General features: G+C 40.5%; 1 long non-coding RNA gene across 1 annotated transcript; it reads right to left on the bottom strand.

The window, feature by feature from the left end:
- Positions 1 to 230: 230 nt before the first annotated feature.
- Positions 231 to 11,629, bottom strand: LOC134557706 (uncharacterized). The gene is made up of 3 exons (XR_010082135.1): positions 4,690 to 11,629; positions 2,699 to 2,804; positions 231 to 1,024 (listed from the first exon to the last, which is right to left on the bottom strand). It is a non-coding gene; the product is annotated as an uncharacterized LOC134557706 (long non-coding RNA).
- Positions 11,630 to 11,858: the final 229 nt, after the last annotated feature.

Raw genomic sequence — 11,858 nt, forward strand, 5'->3', positions numbered from 1 at the left:
AGTACCTGAAATAAAAATATTTTGTTTCCAAGGTTATGGGTACTAGCAGAAACATAAGAAAATTTTAGTACAAACTCTAGTTTGCAAATGATTCTGGGTAAGCACTCAAAGACAAGAACAAATGTTCCCACACAGACAAATCAGTACTCACGCAAACAAATCTCTTCATCATTTTTATTCATTAAAAAAAAAAAAAGCTCCTTTAAAAAATGAGGTTTCTATAAGTTCTACTAGAGGTTTTTTTCTACTTCCTAATGAAGGAAAGCTTATTTATGTAAGTAGCTTCTTGGGCTATTTGCATGACTACTGTTTTTGAAGTCACTGAGATTTTACAGACTGACTGGGAGTTCACACTCTATCGCTACCAGGGGCACCTGAAAGGGGTATGTAGGTCAGTTCTAGGTCTACCTCCATTTCCATTAAAGAAGGGTTAACCTTTCTGCCTAAAAGACAAATAAAAATCCCCCCAAAACACAGGTGAAGGGGTTTTGAACACACAACTGTGACAAGTGCTGCTTTGTCTGTGTGTGCTGCTTTGAAAGCAAAACCAGTGAGAGACTCCAAGTCAGAAATACAATTTAATAGGAGAGAAAAAGGTAAAATAAAATAAAACAAAAGCAATAGCACAAAAGATCACTGACAGAGTCAGAATACAGCCTGACACCCTGTTAGTGAGGGTGGTGGCAGCAGTCCAGATGAAGCACTCTTGTTGAAGCAGTGATCCTGTAGAAAGGCCTGGTAGCTCTTGTCCTCTGGGAATCCAGTGGGTGAGGCCCCTGTGCTGTCCCAATTCCCAGATTATATCCAGGTGGGAATGCCTGGCTCCTCCTCCTGGGCAGAGCATCTCCCAACGGGCTGATCTCACTCCATGAGTCCTGCAGGGGGTCCTTGATTGCCCATTGAACAGAGAGAGCTCCAGGGGGAGTTACCTGTGAGCCATGGGCAGGGCCTTGGTGGCCCATGAACAGGAGATATCCAGAGGGAGGGGCAAGGGAAACACTGCCCCAGCTGGTTCCAACAGCTCCTGAAGGTGGGGATAGAACACAGACTTTGGGCACACCTTACAGTGTAACCTGTGTCACACCGCTCCCGTGGCTCCACTGAGGGACCAGAACTGTTCTGTGTGCTGCTCAGAGGAGAGGCAGGGCTGGAACCCAGGCTCTGGCAGGTGATGCACTCAGGACTCCCCTCCCCCTTCCCCAAAGGAAGCTCCAGCTCCCGTAGTCGCTCCCTGTACGTCGTTTTCTGTGTCTCACACCAGCTGCCCATCCATGCTGTCAAATAATCTTTATCAGAAGCTTTTAGGAGAGCTGCTCAGCAGCATGATGGATAACCCAGCATTTTTGTACTGTCTGTTATTGGGGTTCCCAATGCCTCTGAAGGGCCAGCCCTTGCTGAGAAATGGCTTAAAGAATTTAGTGAGACGGCATAGTCAAGGATGCCTTGAAAAAGCAAAAAGGTTTTAATAGAAGAAAGAAAATAATACAAAAACAAATAAAAAGCCGCACACAGTATAAAGAACAAGTCTATATACCTGTCTATATACCAAGTCTATATACCTCTATATACAACATCTTGAAAATGCCCTGATCACCTTTGTTCTCTAACTTATCTATTTAATGACTGAGGAGGGCTTAATTGGCAAACTGCCAACAGAAGCAGGGACAGCTTTTGAAGAGCATCCAGAAAGTCCAGCAGGTGCTTCTGTCTTGGCACTGTGTCGCAATAGGACACAAAATGAACAACACAAACTCTGTCTAGTTCACAAGACAAAAGAAGAAGAAACATTTATTATCTGACCTCAATATATATAGTATTTTCACCCAGACCATGGATTGGAGGATAAGGTTGCTACCTCTCCAACTACATTGGTCAAACCAGAAGTTCATCAGATTGTTCTCTCCTCAAGACAAGAATGACAAACATACTTGTATTAATATAAACATTACTTTTATTTATAACACTCGTGTAAGAAAGAATTCAGAAACTATGAAAACATTAGAAGGCTGAAAAAGCAGAGTGACAGCACAGAGCCAATTGTCATAAGAGAAGCAAGGCATGTTCTAGCTAAAGTTCCTAATATGTCTAGAGGTAAATTGAAACTTCTTTCCTTATGCAAAACTGCCCACTTGGATGTGGGGGTGTTTTCCTACAGTCTGTCACTGAGGAGATGCTGGCTGCCTGCCCTGGCACTGGGGGCTGTGCTGCTCCCAGGCTGGCAGTGGGCAGCACGTGTCTGTGGCTGCAGTGGTGTGTAGCCCTGATTTCATGCCTGAGATGTTTTGGTTTGTGAAATTTCTTTCCCAGGGGATTTGCTGTAAACAAAAAGAGATGTTTTGTTAACTATATCTTTGTTATTCATTCCTTTTAGAGGAGGGACTTCTTGCTGGCCCTTGGGTTTAACAAATGTGGTTGAAGAGGTGTTAACTTTGCCATCCAATCATATTGGTCTCTGTAAATAGTATACAAAGAAATCACATTTTGAATAAATCTCTCTCCTTCTTGCCTTCTGAGAATTCACAGAGCCAGTGTGGTTCATTTTGTGTCCTATAGTGACAGTGGTGGGGATGCAGCTGTGTCACAACAGAGCCACAGTGAGCCACTGAACCTCTGAATGATTGCACCCAGCAGGCATCCATCACCCAGCACTGCAGAAATATAGAGTCATTGGAATAGAACAATAGCACATGATAAATACCTTCCCCCTTGAAATCCTGGTGCCTCAGCGTTTAGGGATGATGCATGGCCAGGCTCCACCTTGACATTTTCCCCCCAGCAGCAGACTGTTGTCCTGTGACATTTTTCTTTGAAGACATATCAGACAAATTTTTGGGGAGTAAGAATGGGAATGAACTTATATATTCATGAAAGGAAGGAAACAACTACTATTTAAATTAAGAAGTTCAGAAGAGGCACAGCTTTATCTAGTATCAGGATGATACTAGATTTCCTTTTCTCATGTAACATTTACCAGTATTCTCTCAGACCCTGCTTTAGCATATTTTTTCCCCATATTCCTTTCCAGGTTCCCAGGATCTCTTCTGACAGTTCTCTCTTAGTGGAGATTACTATTCCTAGGACAGGGACAATAGTTCTGTGTATAACTAAACAGCTCTTTGGAGTATGTAGGGACAAAAATCTGCTTATTTTCTTACATCTCCATTGGGCTGTTTGCTACAGCCATGGTGGTTGTGAGGGAAGGAAAAAGCTCACTGGCCTGGCTTCAGCAGCTTACAGAAGGCAGAGTCTAAAGGACCCTCAGGATTTATGCCTGTTAGAATCATCCTTTCCAACAGCTGTGACTCCAACACCTTCCTACCACATTCTGATCCACAGAACACAAAACGTCAGTGAAAACTGTGATATTGTGACATAAGGCTCAGGCTGTGAATTTTGCTCTTTTTTGTGAGGCATGGGGAAAACTATGGAAAAGAAGCCCCACCACAGGGCATTGCTGTATGTTTATGGGCTGGAGACACATTTCTCTGGTGATGTGGCATTAAAACTTTAAACAGCTATGTGCTTTAAGCAGTAAAGAGGACACTAATGAGGTCCTCTCAAAAGTGAAACTTTCAGGTGGCTTCACAACTCCACAAAATTTTTGTGACTTGCTTCCTAGAGAAAGTAGAAAGAGGAATTTTAAAAGAAATTGCTTTAATGCTATTCATTTCTCACCACCTGCAAAGCTACACTGACTTATTGCTCAAGGTTTAAAGGCTTATGGATTAGGAAGGAGGCAAACAATAAACATCTTTTAGCAGTCTTGAAAACAGAGTAGCACAGCTTAAAACTTTCCTCACTGTTTTAGCAGTCCACAGAGTTGCTACTCTGAATTACAATACCAACCCCAAGTTTGAGCTGCAGTGATCAAGTGTGCATGGCAAAAGCAGGTTATGGCAAGGCACTGCATTTTGTGCCATGAACTTCATCCCTAAATGAAGGGTAATCCTGAAATTTGTAGTATATATTAATCTATCTTTAAATTCAGAAGGGCTTAAAATAGGAAGAAAGGCACTGAAGCATTTTAAAGATGTTGCAAAAAACCTATTACACACTGAAGTTCATTACCACTGGTAATACAATTGGATTTCACAAAACCAGTTTGTAAATAATTGCATATGAACTGCACATGGTTGCTCACAGTTTACACATGATTACAGTTTGATTGCAGAGACAACCATACAAACAATGAACTCAATTTACCCAATAGTTGTAGACATTTTGCAAAAGGATTTTGTATACTTAAATCCATTTGGTTAAATGCACTCAGTAAATATTTTTCAGCTGTGAGCCCATACAGGGTACTCAGTGAGGGTTTTCTCTAGTTCAGTGCTCAGACCTCAGCAGACTCATTTGCTACTGTCAGACTCGCCTGCTTTTCATGTTTTGTTCTCTCCTCTCATCTGTCTGTCGTTTTTACTTTTGGGGGACTGATCAAAAATCCACAAGAGTCAATGCAGAACTCCCAGCAATAACACATCCCAGGCTGCTCTGTTAGCAACTGGTGCCATGGACAATTCCATGGAATCTACACCTACTCCCAGTGACTGCCACGTGCTCTTTGTGGTGTCCTGCTGCAGTGGCACGAGAGGGGACACTGCCTGATGCTGGGAGAGCTGCGGGGGCTGAGTACAGTTAGTTAGAACCTCCCCAGGGAGACTTGCTCTAAACACATCTGTCTTTTCATACCTCTGCAGCCTGTCCCATTAGGCTGGAAACCACTCAATCTCAGGCTCTGCTGAAGCTGCCAGTTCCAGACTGCCACTGTCACAGGGAGAAGCTTTCCAGGACACACAGGGCTCTCCCAGCCCTGGCTGGAGCCTGGTGAAGGCACAGCTCAAGAGACTGAGTGAACCTGGCCAAGTCAGCCAGGAGATTTCTGCCAGCTCAGGGTGGTGCCAGAACTTCAGACAGTCATTAGATGGAGCAGCACCTGTAACACCTCAGGCATGTAGGACAGAGAACATTCAGTATCAAGGAATTTGAAAAAAAATAATTAATTATATGGGGGTTTTTTAATACGTATTGGAACAAGGTAAGACAAAAATTTTGTTTCCTCACCAAAATGTTTCAACTGCTTTATTTTTAACTCCCTCACAAAAATAACAAATTTTTAAAGGTTAGTAAAGCCTCTCCAAGCAAGGGTGACTGCATAACCGGTTCTTGATTTGCACACAGTGTAAATCTGCCCCCTTGGATGGGTGTGGGGCAGGGGAAGGGTGTCCTCTTTAATGGACAAGGCTTTACTTTTGTCTTACGTTGCTTTTTGGATCACCAACGAGAACAAACAGTACTTTCTAAAGCGCTGAGAGAACTCCAGTGCTGGCAAAAACCATTTAAATGACAGATTTAATTGAATGAGAAATAGTCTTTTGTTTCCCTCACCGCTGTTTTTTATCCACATAATTAGCAAAATGAATCTCTACATGAGTTGCACCATGTCACACAACAAAGGCACTGATGACTCCAGAGCTCCTTGAACAGCCTCAAAAATTCTTTGTGTTGCTTAATAACACACCTTGAGTGAAATGGGGCCATTAGACAATATTAAATTGCCAATCTACCCCATTCTTGTTTACAGTACATCCAAAAGATCCCAAGCTTTTCAAAATCAAGGAAGTCAGTGACTTTCTGCTATGCTTAATGTCTCGAATGTTAATAAAGGCCATCTCCAGACTGCAGCAGGCAAATGTAATTCCTCTCAACTTCATGAAGTTATGCCTGTTTATACCAGCTTAGAATTTCATTCAGAATTGGGTTTTGGAGACAGGACTTCACAGTATGCTTAGCAGCTGCCTTCCAGTCATGCAAAGAATGTGGCCATTATTATAACTGAACATTATTTCTTTTAAACAGAGAGAATTATTAATTAGAAAAAATGCCCTCATTTTCAGGGGCACTAGAAAATATTCTTGTTAAAAATAAAAAACAACTTCTCTATTAATTATGTCCACTGAGACCCACACAGTAGCAAAACACCAACCATAACGTATTTGTTCAAAATAACTTGTAGAACTATTAAAGATCATCCTTACAAGAATTTTCAGGTATTCATTTCAGTTCATGCCTTTTACCTTTTGTGTTTCATCCCAGCAAAGAAATCTTGCTATTAAAATGGGACAGCACTAAATTAATATTTTTCTTTATTTTTTGCCTTGTGAAATCTAACTGGTTAACTGAAAATGAAGGTTCATTAAAAAACAAACAAACAAAAAAAACCCACACCAAAAAAACCGAAAACAAACAAACAAACAAAACCCAAAAACAACAAAAAAAAAAAAAAAAAAAAAAAAAAAAAACCAAAAAAAAACCAAAACCAAAACAAAACAACAACAACAACAAAAAGCCCTGCATGAATAGGAAATACTGCAAATAACAAAGTGTACTCTGATTTATTCTGAATAGATTCAGAATAAATTCAGTTACAGATTCTGCCTAGCACCAAGTTTGGTTGCCCAACTTAACTGAACTGATTAATCTTCTGAACTGGACACCTTTTCCAAGTTCTCTACTTTGAGTGCCCCAATACCACCTTGAATCCAAAAAGAGCCTGACTGACTTCCTTGACTGAAAATTTGGGACATGAGTATTTCTCTTGATCAAATGGTATGGATATGTATAGTTTATGCTTTTTCTTCTTCACTATCCCTTAAAGACAAAATTTGTCTGTCAGAGTTGAAGACTTTATGACCCAGGCTCCTGCCTGAATTTCCACACATGATCACTGAAATCAGCTATTCTCTTTATAGATTTTGTATAAGACAGCCCTGTTGCATAATCCACTGACAAAATTATTTAATGGATATTTAAGGATTTTTTTATTAGAAAATGAATTATGGATTACAGAAAATGGAAGAAAACCAGAGAAGGAGCACTAAGCAAGCTGGTTCAACAGGTGACAAAGATTGGAGAGAAAGGAATAGACAGTAAGTAAGTGGATAACTGACAAAGGTGAAACACTTGAGCAGATACAGGAGAGACTGAAGATTTACATACAGGACCATCTGAACAATGGGAAATGTTGTTTTGGTTTTTTTTTTTAATGAAGACAGAAACAAAGAAACCTCAGCTGAAGAGTCAATAGAGCAGTGGAATCTGGTCCTTGCATTTGAGGTTCTTAATGACCTTGAATATCTTGATAATTCCATCTAGATTTAGCTGGTTGCAAATACAATAGCTGGCACAGGCTGTGAGAATGCCCCCTGCAAAGCTACAGGACTGTGGTTTGCAGAGGTATTTATGTCCAGGTTCCAAGCAGAGGAAATCTTTGCCCTGTCCCACAGAAGCCCTGTGTCTTGGGTTATGTAACCAAAAGAAAAGTGTATTCTGTTTCATCTGTAGAAAGCAGTTGGGGGAGGGTTTCTTTTTTCTTTATCTCTTGTAACTCCAGGATGGAGGAGGGTGGATGCCTTCTGATAACAGACCAGCTGTTAAACCAGGTGGGGCAATGTTTCTTATCTCTTTCATCAGCTGTCCACCCTCTGGGGGATATCTTCTGTTAATGGGCCATTAAGGCTCACCAGTGCCATGACACATTACACCATCCCATTGTGGGGAGGAGACAACCATTCCCTACCCAGATAAAAATGGGGACACAGGGACCCCAGATCATCCTCTTTTCCACTGGATTCCCAGAGGATGACTGGACTCATCTCACCACCACTGAACCTGTCTACAGGATCATCTCTACTCCAACAGAACCACATTCATTGCTCCAGGAGGACTTATTTGGACTGCTCCCAACACCCTGGCTGACAGGGTGCCAGGTCGTATTCCTAACTCCGTCAGGGTTTCCTAGGACTTTTGTTTGTTTGCCTTGTTTGGTTGGTTGGTTTTGGTTTTGTTTTGTTTGTATTATTGCATTTGTATTTTTTTAATATCCTAGTAAAGAACTGTTATTCCCTTTTTTTTTTTTTTTTTTTTTTTCTGAAAGTTCCTAATTGCAAAATTGTAATAATTTTGAGGGAGGGGGTTTTACATTCTCCATTCCAAGGGAAACTCCAGTTTTCCCTGACAGATACCTGTCTTTGCAAACCAAGACAACTTGCTATAAGTACTTGGTGCCTCAGGTGTGTAGCTCAGCCTCTCACTGCCCAAGTTACTCCAGAAAACATCAATCCTTTTGTCTACACACCCAACATCAACATTTCAAATTCAGGGGATGTTTTAAACCAGCTTCCCCTTGAGAAAGGTGTGGGAGAGGTAGAAGCCAGCAAGCAGCAGCTCAGGACTGTGCAGGTGGAAAGCCCAGCTCCAGTGGAGGCTCCAGCCCCTTTGGGAGCAGTGTGAGCCAAAGGAATGAGCAAATTTTGCCCAAGAAGTGTGTGGATACAGGGTTTCATAACACACCAATTCATTACTCCAGGAGATAGTGTTCTTCCTCTCATCAAATATTAATGATCATTTCAGGAAGTTTAAAAAAATGTCTCCAAGCAACTTCTCACAGCCATTAATTTAAATAATGAGCACTATAATATTAAAAGTGTAATTCTCTTACATGTCCTCAAGTGTTTGCCTAGAGCTCTCTGTCTGTGAGAGACAAAAAAAAAAAAAAAAAAAAAAAAAAAAAAAAAAAAATCTGAAAGCACAGCAAATTAAAAGTTGATACTTGTATCACTCCTGGTTGAGCCTGTAATTCTCAGCTTTTAAATATGAAATTGGTTTGTAATCTTCTGCAGACAAGATGCCACAAAACTCCTGCTTTCCTCAGCACCCCAAGTCCCTGTCCCCAACACACACACAATGTTTTCAATCCCTGTGCTCCTCAGGAAAGGGAACAAGTGACAACGCACCTGTGCTGCTGCAGAAGTGTGAGAGTATATGTGCAAACGTAAGGAGAGGTTTTCAGAATTCAAATCTGGCATGGAGCAGTTTGCATGGGAAATGGAGAAGGATTGTGCATGTATTCATACAGGGATACCCTGAGAGCTTTATCTCTGCTGCCATTTTATCCCTCTGGTATTTTATCCCACAAGCACTGAAATGACAGAGGAAACCTGATGTAAAACCATGTATGACTTTTTACGCAACAATTCACTTTTAAGTAAGTAAATGTAAGGACTTGGAGAAACATCTAACGGAGGATGAAAAGATAACTATATGTGTTTACTAATGTTCATGGTTTCTTGTTTTTTTTTCATTTAACAAACACACAAAGAATATCTCTTCAGTCATCTCTGTTCTTAATAGAACTTTGATTTGCTGCATAGCTTTGGTTCATTTGAAAAGACATTTGAGAATGAATATAGGACCCCTGGTCTCATTTGCACCTCTTTCAAGGGATATTTCTCATCAAGGTGCTTGTGCAGGTCTCCCAGAAGCCTGTTTGGCAAACAAAAATTCTTCCCTGACAGAGGTCAACTTTCATCTCACATATTCACTGCAGCCACCCAGATGAGTTTGTAAACTAGACTACATTTGCACTATTAATTCAAATGAAAACGGAATGGAACATCTCCAAAAGAGAGACTGAGAGAAACTTCAATTCTAACACTAAGCTCAGATGGTTGAAATATTCCTGTCACAGAGTGTCGTGGGTATTCCAGGCCTCTTAGCCAAAGGATGAAACTGAATTTCAGTCTTTTCCTGAAGAAAAGTGTGAGAGCCCAGCCTGTCTTTGTCTTTCTTCAGTCTGAAGACTTTGCATTGGACTTGATGGAACAGAAACCAGGACCCAGCACAGGGCAAAATGCAGAACTGCAGGATTTGCACAGGGAATGTTTGCTCTGTGTGCTGTTCACACCCTGCCCTGTCCCAGCCTCTCTGTGTGGCACAGCCATCAGCCCTGCACAGCCCTGGCTGTGTCAGAGCTTTTCTTGTAAAGCCAGGTCTCTAGAGAAGAGCCAGCTCTAGCATGGTTTCATTTGTTCAAGGTGAAGCTGAAGGGTTCGAACACTTCAAGCTGCAAGTGCAGCTCAAAATTGCAGCTGCATTTCTGCTCTCCACTGCTGATATGGCTGAGAAGAGGCAGGAATACTATATTTATGTGAAACTTCACCTTAAATCTTCACTTTCCAAAGTGAAGTGCTGAAGGTGCTGTGCTGTAATAAGACCGCTTAAAATTGTACACATTTTGCCATTCAGTTTGGCACCATGAGCTGCTCACTGCTATTCCTGTAACTCTCAAAAGTATTGCTTCATTTAAATTACATTTTCACTGTTTTTTTTTTTTTTATTCCTGCCTTAGTAATAATGTGAAATATTTTTTTGAATAAAAGGTGTAAACAAAGCTAAGAAGGCATCTGCATTGACATCACCGAAAGCATCTGTAATTATCTCTATTATTCCAATGAGAAAATTAGAGAGAAGAGAAAATTCTACAGGTTTGGGGATGGTGGTGGTTACTGGGGTTTTGTGGGTTTGTTTTTTAAAACCTGATGTATAAAGAGCTGAATTATCATGGTAAGGTATCTCCTGTTAGTGAAGCAAAGATTATCATTTCAGGAGGGCAGTGACAGGCAGAGGTCCCAGGCCACAGCTAAAAGACAACTTCCAGGGAAAAGCACAAGAAAAAGCCAAGTCACAAAGTAATGATCCATAGGAGGGCATTTTAGCTAGAATTGATAGCAGTTATTAAAAAAAAAAAAAAAAGTAGATGGTCGAGCCCACGGCTAAATTGAACACAGAGCTGTGAATGAAGCTTGGGCTCAGGAGGCAAATTAAGGTATGATGAAAGCTCTGTGCCATCAGATAAGAAAACACAGTTTTATTTTTACTCCTGGTCATAATAGCGGAAAGCCACAAAATGGCCAAAAAAAGAGAAATAATTCTCATTCAAACATGAGCAAAACTGTAATGTTTGAATGCATTTTGTGCACTGACAAATATATATGACCATAAAGTCTCTACTAAATAAAAGATCCAAGTGATCTGCCAGTAGTTTCTTTGTTAAAATTTCAACATAGTCCTAAAATTGTGTGGTTGAGAAGAAAGTTTCAGTGGTTTTTATTTTGGCTTTTTTTTTTTTCTTTTTGCTTGTCTTGGTGCTTTTATATTTAACCCAGTCACACATTACAAGACTGTATATATATTGGCATGATGTTGTTGTAGAGCACATTACTGAGATTTTGCCAAAACCATGGAATAGTCTATACTAGATTCCACAAAGGAATATCTCAGTTGCCTCATATCCTGATCTGGGAGCAGAAATAGGATGGAATGTGGCAGCTCAGTAGCAGCACACACACACAATATGCTACCTTGAGCTCTACTCACTTGAGACTGAGCCAATAGAGTCAAAAAATAACAAAACCAAAACTGAAAGGGGCAAAAAGACTAAATTTAAAAAAAAAAAAAATCACAGACCCTGCATCTGTTGGTAGGTCTGAACAGAAATCCAGATGTGAAGAGAGCATTTTATGACTACGATACAGCCAGCTGAGAAGCACAGAATATCCCCTGAAAAATGAGTGAGTAAAACAGGCATAGTAAATAGTTTGTTTTGACACAGAGAGCAAATAGATGGAGTTTCTGCCAAGTCTGAAACTAATACTTAAACTTTGAAATATCAGGCTGTATTATTCCAGCTGAGACCCTTTTCTCTTGCAATGTAATTCAGAATTTTTGCTTGTTGATCTTATGCACCTTGATGCTATTAATGTATTAACAGGAAAGCTGATTTTTAAGGTAAATGCGGGGTTCATGGGATCAAAAATGCACTTGACAACAATGATCTTGAGATTTCTGGTAAATAACTCGAGTTTATGTTTATGCAATTGATACTATTTACATCTAACTCATTACATCCCTGCCTACTGTTTAATCAAGGGGCAGGCATTACAAAATCATTCTGTGCTAGAGAGTTTTTGATCCACATTGTCCTCAATGTTCTGAACCTTCTTCTGCCTCAAAATATCTGC

The sequence above is a fragment of the Prinia subflava genome, chromosome 13 (assembly GCF_021018805.1).
Source record: "Prinia subflava isolate CZ2003 ecotype Zambia chromosome 13, Cam_Psub_1.2, whole genome shotgun sequence".
NCBI lineage: Eukaryota > Metazoa > Chordata > Aves > Passeriformes > Cisticolidae > Prinia > Prinia subflava.